Here is a 19,143-nt window from a genome sequence, read left to right on the forward strand (position 1 = left end):
ATACACATGCATGCAGGAGGGCCCCTCGAATTTTCAGATATGAAATTTGTTGGGAGAGAGACCCAACTCTAGCGCCAACAATTCAAGCGGGGTGGACACAGACGGAAGGAACATCGGTGCAAGCAATGAAAGATCGTTTGATGCGAGTATCTGGGGATCTAGCATCCTGGGACAAGGACCACTTTGGGAACATACGCCGCGAGATCGCACACTTGAAAGCGGAGTTGCAGCAGCTGCATGAGGTTCCAGGAAGAATAGGACCTGTCCATGCAGTTGAAGATCAATGATCGTCTAGTCGAACTTTTTCACAGAGAAGAAATGCTATGGAGGCAACGAGCACGCATCGACTGGCTGGTCCATGGGGACAAAAACACATACTTCTTCTACCTCAGGGCATGTAGACGCAGACGGAAGAACAACATCAAGTCACGTTTACGTGGCGATGGACAGTTGACAGAAAACGTTGTAGAGATGGAGCAGATGGTTACCTCGTTCTACAAGGATTTATACAGTACCGAAGGGGTGCAGGGGATGGATCAGGTCCTCCAAACGGTCCCTAGCAAGGTCACATCTGATATGAACGAGATGCTAAATGCTCCTTACACCCCAAAAGAAGTCAAGACGGCTTTGTTTCAGATGTTCCCAATAAAAGCCCCCGGCCCGGATGGCTTCCCCGCCCACTTCTTTCAGCATCACTGGGAACTTTGTGGAGAAGAGGTGACCTCGGCAGTCTTGAAAATTGTTGAAGGAACTGAATCTGCAGAGAGCATAAATGACACAGTGTTAGTCCTCATCCCGAAGGTAAAAAACCCATCTTTACTTTCTCAGTTTCGCCCTATAAGACTTTGCAATGTCTTGTACAAAATTGCATCTAAGGTGATATCCAACCGTCTGAAATTGGTACTACCGGAGATTATATCAGAAGAACAGTCGGCCTTCGTCCCGGGAAGACTGATCACTGATAACATCATTACTGCGTATGAATGCTTACACTTCATGAAGAGGAACAAAGCAAAGAACCACCAAGCATGTGCCCTTAAGCTTGACATGATGAAGGCCTATGATAGAGTCGAATGGAGTTATCTAAAGGCAATCATGCTTAAGTTGGGCTTCAGTGAGAGGTGGGTTAATATTATCATGAATCTTGTTACATCGGTCAAGTTTTCAGTCATGTTCAATGGGAAGAAGCTTGAGGAGTTTGTTCCATCCAGAGGGATAAGACAAGGGGACCCGATGTCTCCATACTTGTTTTTGCTGGCAGCAGAGGGCCTTTTGTGCCTCCTAAAATCAAGAGAGTCATCCAGTTTGCATGGGCTACAAGTGGCACCGTCGGCGCCACCGGTAAACCATCTTTTATTTGCTGCTGACAGCCTATTGTTCTTCAAAGCAAGTTGCGAGGAAGCATCTGAGGTGAACCTAGTTTTAGACCAATACTGTCAAGCTTCTGGTCAGAGAATCAATCATGCCAAATCATCGATCTATTTCAGCAAGGGGGTGCCGGACAGCCTAAGGTTGGAAGTGAAGAATCTGTTGAATGTTCCCAATGAAACTTTGAATGAAAAATACTTGGGCATGCCATTGGATATTGGGAGTTCAAAGAATGGAGCCTTCAAGTATCTAAAGGATCGGTTATGGAGCAAAATCCAAGGATGGATTGAAAATGCCTTATCAACAGCTGGAAAGGAGGTGCTAGTGAAATCAGTAGCCCAAGCGGTCCTAGTTTTTTCCATGTCATGTTTTAAATTGCCCAGAGGTCTTTGTGAATACCTCAACATGTTGGTGAGGAAATTTTGGTGGGGGAGTAAAAATGGGAAATGCAAGCCTCATTGGGTCTCTTGGAAGACTATGACACAACCAAAGAGTATGGGCGGGCTTGGTTTCAAGGATTTTGAACTATTCAACTTAGCCATGTTGGCCCGGCAAGCTTGGAGACTCCTGCAGTTCCCAGACTCTCTCAGTGCAAGAACCTAAAAAGCATCTACTATCCAAACTCCACTATCCTTGAAGCAACACTAGGGGGTCACCCTAGCCAAGTTTGGCGCGCGGTGGTGGAAGGCAGAGACACTTTAAAAGTTGGACTGATTAAGCGGATTGGAAACAGTGAATCTACAAGTGTATGGGATGACAAATGGCTCCCTAGGGATGAGATGATGAGACCCTACGGTTGCATATCCCCCAATCCACCGTCACTGGTCAGCGAACTTATCGACGCCACGACGGCCACGTGGGACAGGCAGAGAATATCGGAGGTGTTCATGCCTATGGACGCGCATGTGATAGTGGGCATCCCTATATGTACATGGAATACACAAGATTTCGGGTGTTGGCACTTCGAGAAGAGCGGAAACTTCACAGTTCGGTCAGCTTATAATATGATGGTGGCAATTCGACAGAGAAGGGAGGCATGGCTCGAAGGCTCGCCAGGTCCTTCGTCATCCACGACTGAAACCTCCATGTGGAAAACAATGTGGAGAACACAAGTACCAGGCAAGGTTTGCATGTTCCTATGGCGTTTGTCAAAGCATTCTCTTCCCACTAATGACGTGCGGGCGCATCGGCACATGGCGGACTCAAGCACTTGTGGCTTCTGCGGAGCCGAGGATTCTTGGAAACATTCTTTGATCGACTGCACCATGTCTAGGTGTACCTGGGCAATGGTTGATGAAGAGCTGGCTCAAGCGATCGTGACAATGGTGGAACCGAATGCTAAACAATGGCTTTTCACACACATAGAATCGCTACCCCATGAGCAGTTTGTGAAGCTTTCGGTAACATTATGGGCAATTTGGGCGGCGAGACGGAAAGCTATCCATGAAGGGATCTTTCAGAGCCCACATGCAATATGCAGTTTCATCAACCACTACCTACAAGAACTGAGCATGATCAGGGAGGTGGTGAAGCCTCAGGTACGAACCACAGCTGCTACCAGAGGCATAACCGTGGCTAGACCTAAAGCCCCACCTGCTGGATTTTGTAATATTCATGTTGATGCTGGGGTGCACTTTGCTTCTCGGGGTGCAGCCATTGCTGTTTGTAGGGACGGCGCGGGAAGGTATATGGGCAGCTCAGCCCTAGTCATAGAAGGGATGCATGATCCAGCAATGTTGGAGGTGATAGCATGCAGGGAAGCGCTGGCTCTGGCGGCGGATCTGAACATCAATAATCTGGTGATAGCCTCTGATTTGAAGCAAGCAGTGAATGGCATCAATAATGAAGCGATGGGGAGTAGTGGTGCAATAATCAGAGAGATCAAGTCTAGGTCTTTGTTTTTCAATTGTAATTTTACTTACGAAAGTCGTGCTGCTAATTATGAAGCACATGCTTTAGCCAAATTTTCTCGTAGGCTTCAGCAGGGTCGTCATGTATGGTTTGACCAACCTCATGACCAACATTGTATCCCACTATCTATGGCTTTTGATGAATAAATTTGGTCGTCCCCTAAAAAAATCCCTTAAAAAAAAGACCCCTCGCGGGTCAGGCTGGCGACGGGGTTACTCAGGTGGGTATTGGACTCCTATCCCCCGTCCCCGTTCTCATGCCCGTCCCTGTCTCATACCCGTCTACGGGATAAAAATATTCTCATCATCATCCCGTCGGGTTTTTTATCCCCATAAAACCCATATGCGTTTTCAGGTTTTAGATGGTTTGGGGGGGGGGGTTCAGGTTTTTGGTTTTGCTCAGTTTTCTCTAGGTTTTGGAAAAAATCATAAATAATAAATTTTCTTTTTCTGCGGGCAGCACAGATTTGTTTCCCATGTAGACACGGGTTTCATTTTCACGAGAGACACACTCGAAAAGGAAAAAACGCAAGAAAAAAAAGACGTTGTTTTCATCCGCGGGAGGAAAGAGAAAAAACGTGTTTGTTTCTTCCGCGAGAGGCACAAATTTGCTTCTTATGAAGGCACATGTTTTACTTCCACAAGTGCCTCTTGGAAAGGAAACCCGAGTTTTTTTCTTCCACGAGAGGCACGGATTTACTTCGTGTGGAGGCATAATTTTGCTTCCGCGCGAGGCACAACTATGCCTCACAGGAAAAAAATGCATTTTTTTTCTTCCGCGAGAGGCATAGATTAGCTTCGCGTGAACGCACAGATTTCCAAAAGTTCATCGAAACCTATTAATATGGGATCTTGTTTCGAAAATCTCAACACGAGAAATCCAACTGTGGAAATGCTTCATGATTTGAACGCAAGGTTCAAGTAATAAAATGTTTTTAATAAACGAATCTATGTTGGTACCATGAATAGCTGGTTCACAAGACCAACTACGCACGGGTCACAAATAGCCCTCCCCTTCGTCAGAAGCATCAAGACTACAAGATCCGGGAATGGAGCCCCGACAACGATTATGCTTCCTTACCCCCAAAGACATCCAGACTAGGCTGCCCAATGCGTGTCGTGGTGGTTCGGCCTGGTCAAAGCCAATATGACACGTTGCGTATAAACAACCTAGGCGGTGAAGATGCATCGGTAACTGGGGTGACTCACCACCTCACCTGCTGTCAGGGTGACACCTACACTGGCGCATGGCACCATTCGACCAGGTGCCACCTTGGGTAGTGATGACAAGATGGACGTTCTTTCTCGGAAGAAAGAAGACGACAACACATCATCATGCATTTAATGCGGATACCTATCCCTGTCGACTGAGGGTAGTTGATACCCCTTGACATATAACAGGAGGACCGGGCTATAGTAAAAGAGGTTGGACACTTGATAGAATACAAGTAGAAGCACGCATCACATCCCGTTCCCAGGGAGGACTTGTAGCTCGCCATCCACTGAACGTAAAAACATACACAAAGCAGAAGTAGTGTATTAGTATTACGCAACCATGGGGATCGAACCCGGGTAAATCATCGTGTCACTTCGTGCATTTAGTAGTGTAGGTCCACACCTTCATGTCCCCATCCCTGTACCAATGGAAGGATGTCTCCAGTTCATGGTGTCACGCGTGTGTTCTGCAAACGCTTGGCGACAATCCACAAAAAAAGAGAGGAAAAACTCCAAATTTACGACAAGTAATGCACTGCATGTACCCCTTAATTATTGATTTTCATTTTTTTTTTCACGAACCACTCAGTCCTCGCCGGGTCTATGTCTTGGGTGGTCCTATACATCGCCTTTAGCGGTTGGTCTTATACGATTCCTTAGCGCCTGATCTGCTCCATGGCACTCACCCGAAGGCTCCCTGGTCGCTCGGGATGCACCCGCTTCGTCAAGCGGCGTGTAATTGGACGTTGGTTCACTAGTTCACCAATCTTTTTTTTTTTTGCGGGGACACTAGTTCACCAATCAACCATTGACTTTTGGGAAAAGTGTAGGAAAAAAGTTTTTTTTAAACATCATGGATTCATAAAAACTCAAGGATTAGAAAGAAAGTTTTTCAAAAGTAAAAGAGATTCACAAATTTTGAAAAAAGAATCTTCACAATTTTGAAAAAAAATTCCATGAATTTTGATTTTTTTACAGTTTTTAAAAAAAATCATGAATTTGAAAAAGTTCATCAATTTTGCAATATAAGTTCACGAATTTGGAAAAAGTCCATCGAATTGGAAAAAATGTTCATTGGTTTCGAAAAAGGATCTCAAATTTTAAAAAGTTCATAAATTTTGAAAGAAAAGCTCATAATTTTTTTAAATTCCGCAAGCTTGGAAAAAGTTCATCAGTTTTAAAAAAAGTTCATTGTATTTGCAAAAAAGTTCATTGAATTTGAAAAATGTTACTCAAATTTGAAAAAAAGTCCATTCATTTTGAACAAAAATTCATTGATATTGAAAAATGCTTGTGCATTTAAAAAACAAAGAAAAATAGTATATAAATTAAGAAAAAAGTTAAAAAGTAGAGAAATAGAAAAGGAAAGGAAAAAACAAATGAAAAGCAGTCCAGTAAAGACCATATTGAAATAAGAAAAAGCCGTCTGAAGCTTCCTAAAACCAACGGCTTCCGCGGACTGGAAAGGAATAAAAGGAGAAAACAAAGTAAGTGGGCACAAGCGTTCAGATGTTATTGTGGTCAGTTGGGTTCTCTTTGAAAGGAAGATCCCGAGTTCAAATCAAAGATGGGAGAAACAATTTCACGATGGCCTCTCCCAGCAGCTATAGCAGCCGCCATAGCGGGCAATCACGACAATAGAAGAAATTTTTCTGATGGGAGAAATGATTTTTGGGAAGTTTTGCTGATTTTTGAGCCATTTAGAGGGATTTGTGGACGACTTCGTCACAACAGCCATAGCGCATTGGCGAGACTCCCGCGGAGCTATAGCGCAACTATCGCGACTATTTTGCGGAAGATTTAATACTATGGTTGAAATCCCTCACCTGCACCCTTTTTTGAAAATTTAACAGAAAAAGGTAAATGTGTCAGCCCATGCAAGATCGATAGAAGTGGGGGGTGCGCCCGTTTACGCCGGTGCCTTCAGCGGGCGCTGTATATGAATGCCCTATGTATTGCCCATACCGATTCCCAATAGGAATTGCCTATGGGCGGACGACTATAGGCCGACCCATTAGCTGTGTGGCTCGCCTAGCTTGCCACGCGTTCAGTCGCTACGCTTGACCGATTTAGTCGGGCTTTCTTCTTCTTCTTCTTCTTCTTCTTCTTCTTCTTCTTCTTCTTCTTCAGCACACATCTACTTTTTCATACACGTTCTATATTTTTCCTACACATGTATATCAATTTTTATACTCCTTCAAGATTTTCCAAATACATTTTGAAACATTTTTACCAAAATACATTTTGAATATATTTTTGTATTTCGTTTTATGAAAATTCAGTACATGTTGAAACATTTTTTGAATTGTTCAAACAATTTTTTACATTGTATTTTTTTTGAAAATGTGACGAATACATTTTTGTAATTTTTCAATATATTCTAAAAGTGAAATACATTTTTTGAATGTATACAACATTTCTGTTTAACTACACATACATTTCTTTACATTCTATCAAAATTTTAAGTGCCACGTACATTTTCTTGAAATGTGTGACATTTCACTTTTACATTAATTTTATGTACACATGATAAACATTTTTCGTACGCAAGATTAACATTTTTGGTAAACATGATTAACACTTCTTCTTTTTCTATTCACATGATAATTTTCGTATACACCAAAAATATTTTTCTTTACATGTTTAACATTTTCATTTACATGATTAATATATTTCAAATATAAGATTAACTTTTTTAAATTTCTATGTAAAGTGTTCTTGTAATAATTTGTTTGAATATTACAAAGTATAAACAAGTTTAATGAAATGAAATAAAAAATGTGAAGGAATAACAAAAAAAATCACTCATGACATCAGCGTGATGCAACTTGTGGTTACTGGGTCGGCCCAGTTTGGGCTCCCCCCAGGTGAGCCATGATTAGGCGTCGTAATAGGCGGCACATAGCCGCGCCCTCAAACCTGGCCTAAAAAAAATTCTAACCTGGTTTAAATTGCAAATTTATGCTGGTGTTATATGAAAAATTAACAATACTTTGCCCAAAATGTAACCGGTCCACTTTACCTGCTACAAACAATATTTTTTTCTAGAATACGCATAATCATATCGTTACATTAAAGAAGCAGTGACAAAGAAGCCTTGTAGAAGGCCTTTCAGCCATTCCAAAATAATCTTGAGAATTAGCCGCTACACCCACCACGCATGCACCCTGAGTATTATGATACATGCTTCCCTAGTCCAACCTCATGCCAATGACGATGAGGCAAGTCACATATACACTAGTAGGGAAACTCATTATATGAATTTGTTATTAATTGTGTCCATAAAAATGACCACGTTGTTGGTAACTGGACAAAATAGTAGCAACGTGCACTAGAAAATGGCACACTGCTAAGAACAACTAACTAGCATGTCATGACCCAAACTCAAGGATGGGACAAACAACTGGAATAGTACTAGTAATCAAATACAGTTTGGGGATTCAAGGAGATCCAAGGTGAGAATCAACAAGCACAGGGGGAGAGGTACAAGGAGTAGGAGATGAGGAACAGAGCAAAGATGAGAAGCTGAGACGATTTACAAATCAATTCTGTTCCCCTCCTCCTGTGCTACCCATGTCGTATATGTAGCCTTGCCTCGTGTGACTTTCATGTGGGACCGGTCTCCAAGAGATGGCCCACCATCCAGCTGAGCTTACTAGTTTTTTTTGAGAAAAGTTTGCTAGGCTTTATTGATCAGCTGAAATGTTTGCAGAAATTACAATTGGGTCGTGTGGAGTATCCAATCAAAGTGGATGCGCCGGGCATGACATAGTAGTGTGCGGGCTAAATGACACGTCGCTAGTCAGACAGGCATGTGCGGACGCTGCAACTAACCATGCCATTAGCCTTGCAAACATATGCACACGCTGCTAGTGGCCAAACCTTTCTGCTTAATAATAATAAAAAATATATTCAACTTACTAGCAGCATGTGCACATACGCACACGCTGCTAGCACCCGGACCATTCTACTTAAAAATAAAAAAACTGTACCAACTAACTAGAAGCGTGCACACATCTACACTCTGCTAGTGATCATGTTACTAGCAGCGTGCACACTATATGCACACTCTGCTAGTAATCATTTTACTAACAGCGTGCACTCGTATTCACACTCTGCTAGTAATATCTACACCATTTAAATATCAATATTTTTTTATTTATAAGTCAAAACTAAGTTATTCTTTTTTCTAAAATCTTAAAATTAATACTACATCTATGTATCTAATAGATTATTATTTTTAATTTTTAACCATATCTAGATTTTATAAAAATAAATATCACTAATATATAAGTAATTAAATATTAGACTAATTTTTTCTTCATTAGTTTGAAATGAAACTTTTTCTACACTTAGCGTACACTAATAAATCATACATGTCAAAATTTGGCATTGCTTCAGCTTCATTTTCTATATAAGTCATTAAGTGTATTTATATACTTTCCGCAAAAAAGAAGAAAAACGTGTATTTATATACACTTAATTGGTATAATTCAATTTTCAAATACAAGTACCTGAAATAATGGACACAATTGGGCTGAAAATTTATTTTATGTTATCAAATCTATATTTAGGCCTTATCCAAGAAAATAAAACCTATTCCAAACATCATGGTGCTAAGACTCGACCACTAAATTGATGCTTATTGGTTTTTTAATCTTATTAAAATATTCAAACATAGTTTAAAAAATAGAAACGTGGCATGGTGTCATGTTATGACACCTGGAGGTTGTGATAAAAATTTAAGAAGATTACACAAAAGTTATCACATAAACTACTTAGAAACCGCACCATCTCGAAGGAAGAATATTAGTGGTTTCGAGAGGGAACGAGCCAACTTTAAGGTGAAATGACCGGTCGTCTTTGTCGGTTGACGTTAAAACATTTTTCATAATTAATATACACCACTAAATCTTTCATATCAAAACTTACATTTTTTTAATTTGTTTGCTATATTTGAATAATAATAAAATATATAGCTTTACAGCGTGGGTAATTGCAGCCAAGGTACACAAACTTGGCAGGTGGGTTCAGTTTGGTACAAAAACTTTGAAAAGGTACGACATGGGTACCACAACTTGGCTTTTATGTTCACCCAAGGATAAATCAATCCTGAGCCGACACGTGGACGCCAGGTAGGCAGGTTGAATGCGCTGGGCGGATTTGCTCTTTTACAAAAATCCTCCCGCAGGGAACTAAAATTTTGTCATAGGACCCATGCGGACGAATTAACCAGATAACTCTTGTGCAAGCAAGCATTAACATTACATAATCATCAAGATATGCCACATATTAGATAAAAAAGAATGAAATTTACAAATAAATATTTTGGGAATGGTGCACCGGTGATGGATGCATGCAGCAATAAACGATATGAGTGTTCTGATCATGAAAGGAGAGTTGAGATGGTGAAGTAACACTGTGACGACTGCCGCTGATCTCGAATGTGATCCGCGACATGCACCACACTCAAACCCTAGGTAATCCCTACGTCCGTGCAGTAGCAAGTGAGGATGAGGAGGACAGAGTAATTACCGTAATCTGGTGGCAGTCGTGGTAATCAAAACGACGGGATATGTCGCCATGGGTCATGGGCAACGACGATAAGGTTGCTGACATGACTTGGGACCACAAGGTTCGCTAGAGGTCTATCTGTGGTGAGCAGCACATGTGTGCCTCCTGCAGCAATGCCGGCAGGGGGTTATCTGCTTAATTCGTTCCCAGGGGACCCACCATAGCATTCTATTTCATCGCAAAAGAGTGGAGCAGCCCCGAGCATGCCTCATGCTTAGCTGGCGTTCACGTGTCGGCTCAGCGTCGATTTATACCTCGGGTGAACATAAAAGCCAAGTTGGAGTACCCGCGGGGCATGTTTTCAAAGTTTTTGTGCGGAACTGGACCCACCTGCCAAGTTTATGTACCTCGGATGCAATTACCTCATATTAAAATACGAAAGTAGTAATTCTACATTAACTACTATGCTCTTAATTTTGTTATATATTAAAAATGATTACATATCAAACATATTGATTTTGGTCTACTATAAAAGCACTGATTTATATCCAAATTTGGATGTAAAGACTTGTCATACTTGTCGAGGTCGACAACTATGCCTAGGCTAGCACAATTATTGACACTGGAAATATATACTTCCCTACCGCTTGGTCCTTAAACCCCCACTTGCCCATTGAGAGGTTATGTACCCCATCTTGTCTTCACTTCAACCGCGCAAGGACACATAAGATTGCGCCTTCCTTTTAGTGCGTCGGGGAGATCGAGCCGAGGGGCCTCTGCGCCAAGAATGGCGGTATGCTCCTCTCTACCTCCTCTTGTCCAGTGATTTTCCTATAGAAATTATTATGGCATTGAAGTATTACTAAGAAGCTCTCGTACAACCTCCATTCAGATGCGGAGGAGCCTCTCATCATTGTTTATATTGTTAGCTTGTAAGTCTGTGTGTGATCGATTCAGTTTTTCATATGGGTTTTTGGTGGTATCTTCAACAGAGACCCCTTCGTCATTGCATTGTGCCGTTGTCCCAGACACTAGAATTAGATCCTGCGTCATCTTCTGGATGCAAACCTTGCCCTTCTTCGTCACACACGTATAGAATAGGCCCTCACAATTCTCGAAAAAAAGAATGGGCCCTCAGGCGAGATCAGCGCCGGCGGTGCAATGCATGAAGGGTCCGTTTCTTCGTCGTCGTCGAGCAGCTCCTCCAGTGTGTACTTGAATCTGCCGTCACCATCCTCCGCCGTGTCAACACCTTCTTATCCGTTGTCAAGATTGCGGGCCAAGAACCCCTCTGCCGCCTCAGCATGTCCCTGGTACTGCCCTCATAGTTCTTCAATTATATCAGCTATGAACCCCAGCCGGATCCACGTCATCGTCGGCCACTACTCCGGCGGGCAGTCTTCGTCCGACATCAACCGGCGCTTGTGATCTCCTCAAGAATTCTGCGTTCTTGGAGGGTCATTTCTTGGCGGCATGGAGTTTGGGGGCGTTGAGCATTGGGGTTTCCACAGGACTTGACGTTGCGTTGGTTGTCTGGTTAACTCTTCAATATGTTTCTCTAAGAAAAGAGATTCTTTAATCTGCATGCCATACCGTGGGATGCCAAAGAGATTACTTGCCCTTGTTCGCATTTTCTCGCGTCGAGCATGCATCAGGATCACACCAAATAAGATCAGTCGCTTTGCCAAAAAGTGCGAAGTCCACTTTCATCTCTAAACTCTTTGGTTTGTCTATGATTAAACCTCCAGCCGTATATCTGACTAAGATTCAACCTCCAACTTCCAAAACCGTTAAGGATTCAACCCTGCCCTCGGCCCGACGCTAGTTTCCAATGAGTAGGATGGGGTTGACCGTGTTGACCATCCAGTCAGCATGTCCTGTTAACCTAGTAAGGTAAAAAATATGATATAAAGACACACCTAGTCAAGAGATTGATGATCTACAGACATAAATTGATTAAAATATAAAAAGAGGAAAGAAAAGCATGACTCCAAAAAGTCATGCCAAAGTGACGGTAGCAAGCATCAACATGTAACAACACCAACTGTCACCTCTGGCACCATAGGAACTGAAGAGAGGTTCTTCAACGGTGGTGCCTCTCGAAAGGGAACTACGCCTCATGTCGACATTGTTAGATCCAACAACCGAAGGCCAGATCTAGGGTTTTCACCCCAAAGATCAAGTCCGAGCAAACTGCAAGCAATGCCTTGAAGAAGGGAATGTCATGTAAACACCGCCATTTTCAGGTACAACCAACTAACGTGTCGATGGCATGTGGCAGAGTTATAAGAATGGTCGTCTCATGTAGGTTGGATTTGCATTTTTTTGGAATCAACATTCATGGTGGGTGCATGCCGATTTGGGTCATGGTCTTGCGGAGTCATTGTCATCTTTCCTGGTCAAATGTGCTTAATTAGAGGAAGCATGACAATGTTGCTAGTCACCTCGGCTCTCATGTACTGGACTTGGAATTACGAGAATGCCTTTTTGTTTCCCTCTCACTCACTCGATTTCATGTAAATTGCTTATTCTATGGATGATTTATAATATTTCTAAGAGTTAATCTCTCTTTTTAGCACATACAAAAGTAATACATACCGATGAACTGAGCAAAAATCAAACTAACATGATGTAATGTTTTTTATTTTTCCTCCGTTGACATTGAAAATGCCGAATAATAGCCTCTTCGCATTCACCAATTGTTCCTGGAATGCATGTTGAGTTGGTAGGATTGACTTGCGCTTGTGACGTCCTCTTCTTAACATATTCTTCGATGTAGCTGGCATGGCACTATTGTTGTTTCCACTTTTACTTGCTTGATTTGACATGTGGAATGCCACATATTATGTTTCCCTCTTACCTTCTCAATTTGACGTAAATTGTGTGATCGACATCAAATTTGTAGCTTTCTAATGGTTCAACTTTCTTGCTCGAGGGTCGACCATCTTCGAGATACCCTCTTAGAATTGTTGGGGGAAATAGGTCGCTTTCAACACTAAACATCACATCATCCTATTCTAAATGCCTATTTTTCCCAATACCCTAGTCAAGAGACCACTCGAGAATCCGCACGCTGGACAAGAGGGGGCTTTTCATTTGTACGTGCTCTTGACATCTAGCTAGTTTCCATAGCACACTCATGTACCACCAATAGCTATGCATCATTAGTTATGTTGCTACCAAGAGAAACATAAAAATGCAGGAAGTTGCTAGCTATAATGACTCAAGACCAAACAAACATGTTTGTCTAGCCAAGAGAACATTCGGCTATTGTTGTGCGGGTAGGATAGGACTTTTCAACTCCACTCACTCTGAACAACCGAGTTCCATAGCATCCTCATGTACCACACATGGCTACATGGCATGAGTTACATCACAACCGAGGGTAACGCACTGATGTAGCAAGTGACATGAACATACTCAGGACAAATAAAACACCAAATAGTATACTTTTTTCTCTCTTGCTGACATTAATTGTTTGTATTCTTTCCTCCATATGGCTCGTGGAATTGGCCAGAAAGCAAGACCTCACATAATTAGTTGACATGCATGTTCATCGTCTTAAACACATCTTACCAATGCCGCCGGCTATAATGGCGCCTGTGCATGTTGCATCTTGTGGATACTGAAGCTTGTTGATCCTACACCTGTATATGAACCTTGGGTACGATGTTTTCTTCTACTTCATGCTCTACTTCAGTGGAGATTGCATCATGTGTACATGAATAAGTCACGTGACTTTCTTATCACGTTTCCATGTGTGGACGGTAACATATCGAGAAAGTGTGTAATAGTTCTTTTTAGGTAGCACCGCATTTTTGCTCACACACAATAGCAAATACAATGGAGGGCCAAGCATGCATGTGTAGTAGGATGTCCTATGCTAATGTTTGAGTTGCTAAAGTGTGGAAGTACAAAGGAGAAAAACATGTCCACGTGATATGTAAGTGCTCTGCATGGGAAAATATAAAAAGGAAAGAGAACAAGTTTGCGATTGTCATGTCCAAATTATGTAAGTGAGTCAAATAATATGGCCCATAATCAACTTAGGTTCAATTACAATGATCTTACAGTTATGCTTTGTTGATTGAAAGATGATCCACTAGATTAACGGCCAGATGTTTTGGTTTCTTTGGGAATGGCTTTGTTTTCTCTTGTTAACTTGACGTGTACATTTAACAAATAATGGATTACAATTTTTTTATGTTGTTCCGATGAAACATTGGCACTCTTGTGACCAAACAATTCAATTAGCATGTTGATACTCTTCAATAAGTCTATGTTGTTAGTTTTATGTTACAGTGATCCACCTATATGGTCCAAAACTCTTACTTCTCTCGCACTCCACCTCGTGCATTTGAGCTATTGATTTGGACTTCAGACTACCCTTTCTAATCCGTTTGATACAATCATCACCAAGTTGATAATGGACAAAGCTGGTCAATCCGATCAGCTTTTTAGATTTACCAACCTGATCACTCTCTTTCCATAAAATAGCCCCATTATGTATAACTGATTCTACTGTCTAGTGAACTATTATAATCTGAAAGCTAGCATACTTCAGTTAAATAGGAATCCCCGTTACTTGAAATTAAACAACTTATAATTGTACTCATGTATATTTTTTGGGCATTATCTTAATTATGGCCGTGTTGTGACAGTGCCGATGGCAGTTTGTTCACTAAAAAAGGTGGTCTTTCCTTCTAGCTTTTGTGAGTGTTCTACACACTAAAATTGATTTTCTTTACTAATTTCATACTAGAGATGTCAATTGTGTTATCTTGTTGTTGTGATTGTGTAGGATATATAGAATTATTGTTCTTCTCCTCAATTGCTTTTTTCTTGGTTTGCTTTAATTATTCATTTGAGGTGTGCTTAACTCATCTCACAGGGATGGACAAGCGATAGCGATGATAGTGATAAGTTTGAGTGGAAAATTTATGGTGAGGCTGAACCCTCATGGGCTCCGCCCTTGAGGAATATAGATGCTCCAGGCCCGTCCACACTTGTGCATGAGGTAGTAAATAATTGTGTACCCAATTATAAGAACTGGCCATGACTTGCTATTATTAGTGTGATATTTGTTATGCAACTATCTAAAGGGTTCTAATCGGTGGGCCAACGAGGAAACTTCATCTATTTATTTAGTCAAGGCATATGTTGGAATGGGTTTTCCAAAAAAGATGGTTGTGAAGGGCATCAAGGAGATTGGTAATACTAAAAACCACCGATTCATTTCATTTGTCTTGTTATGTTTGCACCTTGTGTCTAACCAAGGCTTTTGCTTTTGCTTCCAGGGCATAGTGATGGAAATGCATTGCTCGAGCTACTTCTCACATATAAGGTATTTGCCTTTGTGCGTTATTATTGACTTTATCACATGATGCTCTTGGTTCATGGTAGCAAGGTTCAAATGTTAGGATCGGTGATGTCAAATGTAGGCACTTGAAGATGATGATGATCTTGATTTTGAGAATCCGGATGGCGATGACGATGCTGGTGATACAGAGACCGACTCTAATGGTTCTAGTGATGAGGTCGATAATTCCTTTTCTCTATTTTAGCAATTGAGAATTCTTTAACCATATGTATGCTGATAAATGTGAAATCTTTGACATGCATTCTTTGAGCACCCCCTATACATACTGTTTTAGCATTGTTTGTTTTGCTTAGCATTTCATTGTGTATAATTGCATTGTGAAGTTTGAGCACCCATTTTTTACATATAACTATTATCATGTTTAAGTTTTATCATGTAAGAGTGATCATAGGAAGTAAGTTTGAATACCATTAGGACAATATGTCTCCCACAAAGTAATCAAACGAACCTAAAAGGAGTAGAAACTAAATGTATTATTGGGTTGCTTGTTTGTCATTTTGATGAATTAGAACATTTATTTCTGTTAGACACCACTCCTTTTCTCATTAGTTCCTATACATTTGAATATAGTTACAAGACATATGATTTGTGGAGTTATGATGCTACAAGCAAATACTATTACATGTGTTGTAACTTGTAACCAAGAGATGATATACACATACTACAAGAACTTTAACCTGCAGAAATCCAAAATTATGCATCACTTATTCTCTTTGATTTATTTTCTAGTCCATGATATAGTACACAATAGGACTTAGCTAAAAAGAGTTCATGAGAAATAGAAGCTAAGCTTAAAGACCGAGTTCTAAAGAAAAAAAGGAAGAATATAGTTGGACCTAAATAATTCTATCATGCGCTCGAGTAAAGTTTGTGCTGCGACCCAGCTCATCACATTTCTATAGAATCTAAGGAGGCTTGGAAACTAGCATGTAGGTTAGTAAGAACAAGGTCTTAAAGAACTAAACCACATTGTTCAAGATTCTTATTTTGACTTTCAGTTACACAAAATGAACATAATACTAGAAACGTTTATTACATATCGCATTAGTAGCATCAAACTTCCCTCCATAAATAGCCTCAGGAAGAGCGGGAAATGCATATACGATGTTACTAATTTATGATGTGATAGCTAAATTTCCTATTAGTTATGCAAATAAACTTTGCAAAGATAATATCCTATTGCTCACTTCATGGGTAGATATATGTAATGCCTAAAAAATGGTAGAGAGTGTTTATTGTGTTTTACACATTTACACCTGCTCAACAAAAAGATATTTCTTTATTGCTAGCAGGCGATGAACCTGAAATAGGGTGGATGGTAATATGGCAATGTCCTCTTGAAGACATACACATGCATTTGCCTCATCATCCATCCGTTTTTATCTTTCTATCGCGAAAGCAACATGAAGAGACCAAATGAATGTGTTTCACCACTATTATGCATCCTGCATAGAGTGCTATTATATGAAACAACAAAGTTAGACATGTACCTTCACTTTATTCCAGTCCTACACAACTAGTACTGTAAGTAGTTGTTTCAAGCATAAATTGGGAAGCATTTGTTAATGCATATAGTAACTCTCGTAATGAAGTCATTCTCAATTAGTATCAGAGAATAAAAAGTTGAGTCCTAAATTATTTCACTGATTTAGTTCTCGGTTAGTTTTCTATTTCTTGTTTCTTAGGTAGTCTTGGCTATTCATTCCTTGATCACTCATTAGTTGCAGCCCCCCTTATTTTCTCCGTCCCTATATGTGTCACTTTGTAATCATATTTCCCTATTAGCAGTCACTTATTTGGCATTAAGAAGTCGGTAAAATATAACATGTGTTTTCTAATCTTAGTTTTTGTTGTACTTTTGTGTAGTTTCTACGGGAGATGTCAGAGAAGGACGAGAAGATCAAATCATTAGTAGACATGGGCTTTTCTGAAGATGGAGCAAATATGGCTATTACAAGATGTGGTATGTCTCTTTTTGAAACTGTTGCCTTGACTGTCATTTTTCCAAGAAAGGTATCTTATGCTATATTTTTCTGTTTAAATTTCCTAGGTGTGGATGTTGATTTATGGGAATTAGTTGATTCGATAAGTGCACCACAAATGACAGAAGATAGTCATTCCAGAAACATATCTGACCATCAGGTACCTATTGATTTGTTGTCATTTGTACGCTCTTCTAATTTGATGTAACGACACTGTAATATTTGTAAATTTGGCAGGTCACAGATCAGTGCTTTGATTCATTTGGAGGGGGAAAGAAAGCAAGATTGATGGAAGAGAGCAAGAAAAAGAGGAACCGATATGGAGGTAGAGCACAGGGAAATCAACCCTCCTTGGATGGTAGCCATGATGAACCAATGCCTCTCCCAAATCCAATGATTGGTTTTAATTTGCCAGGTTATTTGCAACCATCAGTTACCCGAATACTTCCTAAACAAGATACTGGACCACCCTTTTTCTACTATGAAAATGTGGCCCAAGCTCCTAAAGGCGTATGGGCAACCATTTCAAGATTTCTTTATGACATTCAACCTGAGTTTGTGGATTCTAAGCATTTGTGTGCAACCGCAAGGAAAAGAGGCTACATCCATAATTTGCCAATTGAGAATAGATCACCTCTTCTTCCTATGCCTCCAAAGACCATATTTGAGGCATTCCCTCATTACAAGAAGTGGTGGCCTTCATGGGACCTGAGAACACAGCTCAATTGCTTGCGGACAAATATTGCAAGTGCGAAGCTGACAGAACGGATCGGGCCGTGCTCTTGCAAGCTCTGACAGTCCACCGGCTCGAAGTGTTCAAAAATATGTCATGAATGAGTGTAGAAAAGGAATCTTGTCTGGATTGGAAAGAACAAGGTTGCTCCATTGGAGCCTGAAGAGATGGAATATCTACTCGGTTTCCCAAAGGATCACACAAGGGGACTCGGCATCACGGAGAGATACAAGTCTCTCGGCAACACATTTCAAGTTGATACAGTTGCTTACCACTTGTCAGTTTTGAAGGTCATGTTTCCCAATGGAGTTAATGTGTTGTCCTTATTCACCGGTATTGGAGGAGGAGAGGTAGCTTTGCACAGGCTGGGCATCCACATGAAGGCAGTGGTTTCTGTAGAGATAGGAAAAGCTAATAAGAGGATTTTTAGGGGTTGGTGGGATCAGACTCAGACAGGCACGCTCATTGAGATTGATGATGTGAAATCTCTTACTGATGATAGAATTGTATCATTTGTTAGTAGATTTGGCGGCTTCGACTTGGTGATTGGGGGCAGCCCATGTAACAATCTTGCTGGGTGCAACAGATACAACCGTGATGGCTTGGAGGGCGAGCAATCTGCTTTGTTCTACCACTACTTCAGAATCTTGAACGCGGTCAAGTCAGCTATGGCGAGGATGTAGCCTAATTATTGTAGCACCTATTTTGTCCTTAAATAATTATATCTAGGAACCGCAACTTATCAGTGTATGAACATTGATTTGATGTTGTTTTCAAGACCAAAATTTGGTGGTTTGTGTAGACGAAGAGACTTCTTTTGTTTAGCTTCTTCATATAATGTCCTTTTGCCCCTGCACTTACCAGTTACAACACTGTTATCAAGCCTTTTCAGGCTATGAAATTAGCGAACATCAATAAGGGTAAAGGACGAGCTGATTATGCGGTGGGTTGAGAAAGAGATATCCTTGCCGACTTCCGTACCATCAAATGTTGTCATGCCACATTGGGTTCTGGTTGGACGGTCGTCGAAGTCGAGGAAGA

At 40.8% G+C, this 19,143-nt stretch overlaps 1 pseudogene; it reads left to right on the forward strand.

Moving 5' to 3' along the window:
- Positions 1 to 267: 267 nt before the first annotated feature.
- LOC123067842 (DNA (cytosine-5)-methyltransferase DRM2-like) lies at positions 268 to 18,785 on the forward strand (annotated as a pseudogene).
- Positions 18,786 to 19,143: the final 358 nt, after the last annotated feature.

Source organism: Triticum aestivum, chromosome 3B (assembly GCF_018294505.1).
Source record: "Triticum aestivum cultivar Chinese Spring chromosome 3B, IWGSC CS RefSeq v2.1, whole genome shotgun sequence".
NCBI lineage: Eukaryota > Viridiplantae > Streptophyta > Magnoliopsida > Poales > Poaceae > Triticum > Triticum aestivum.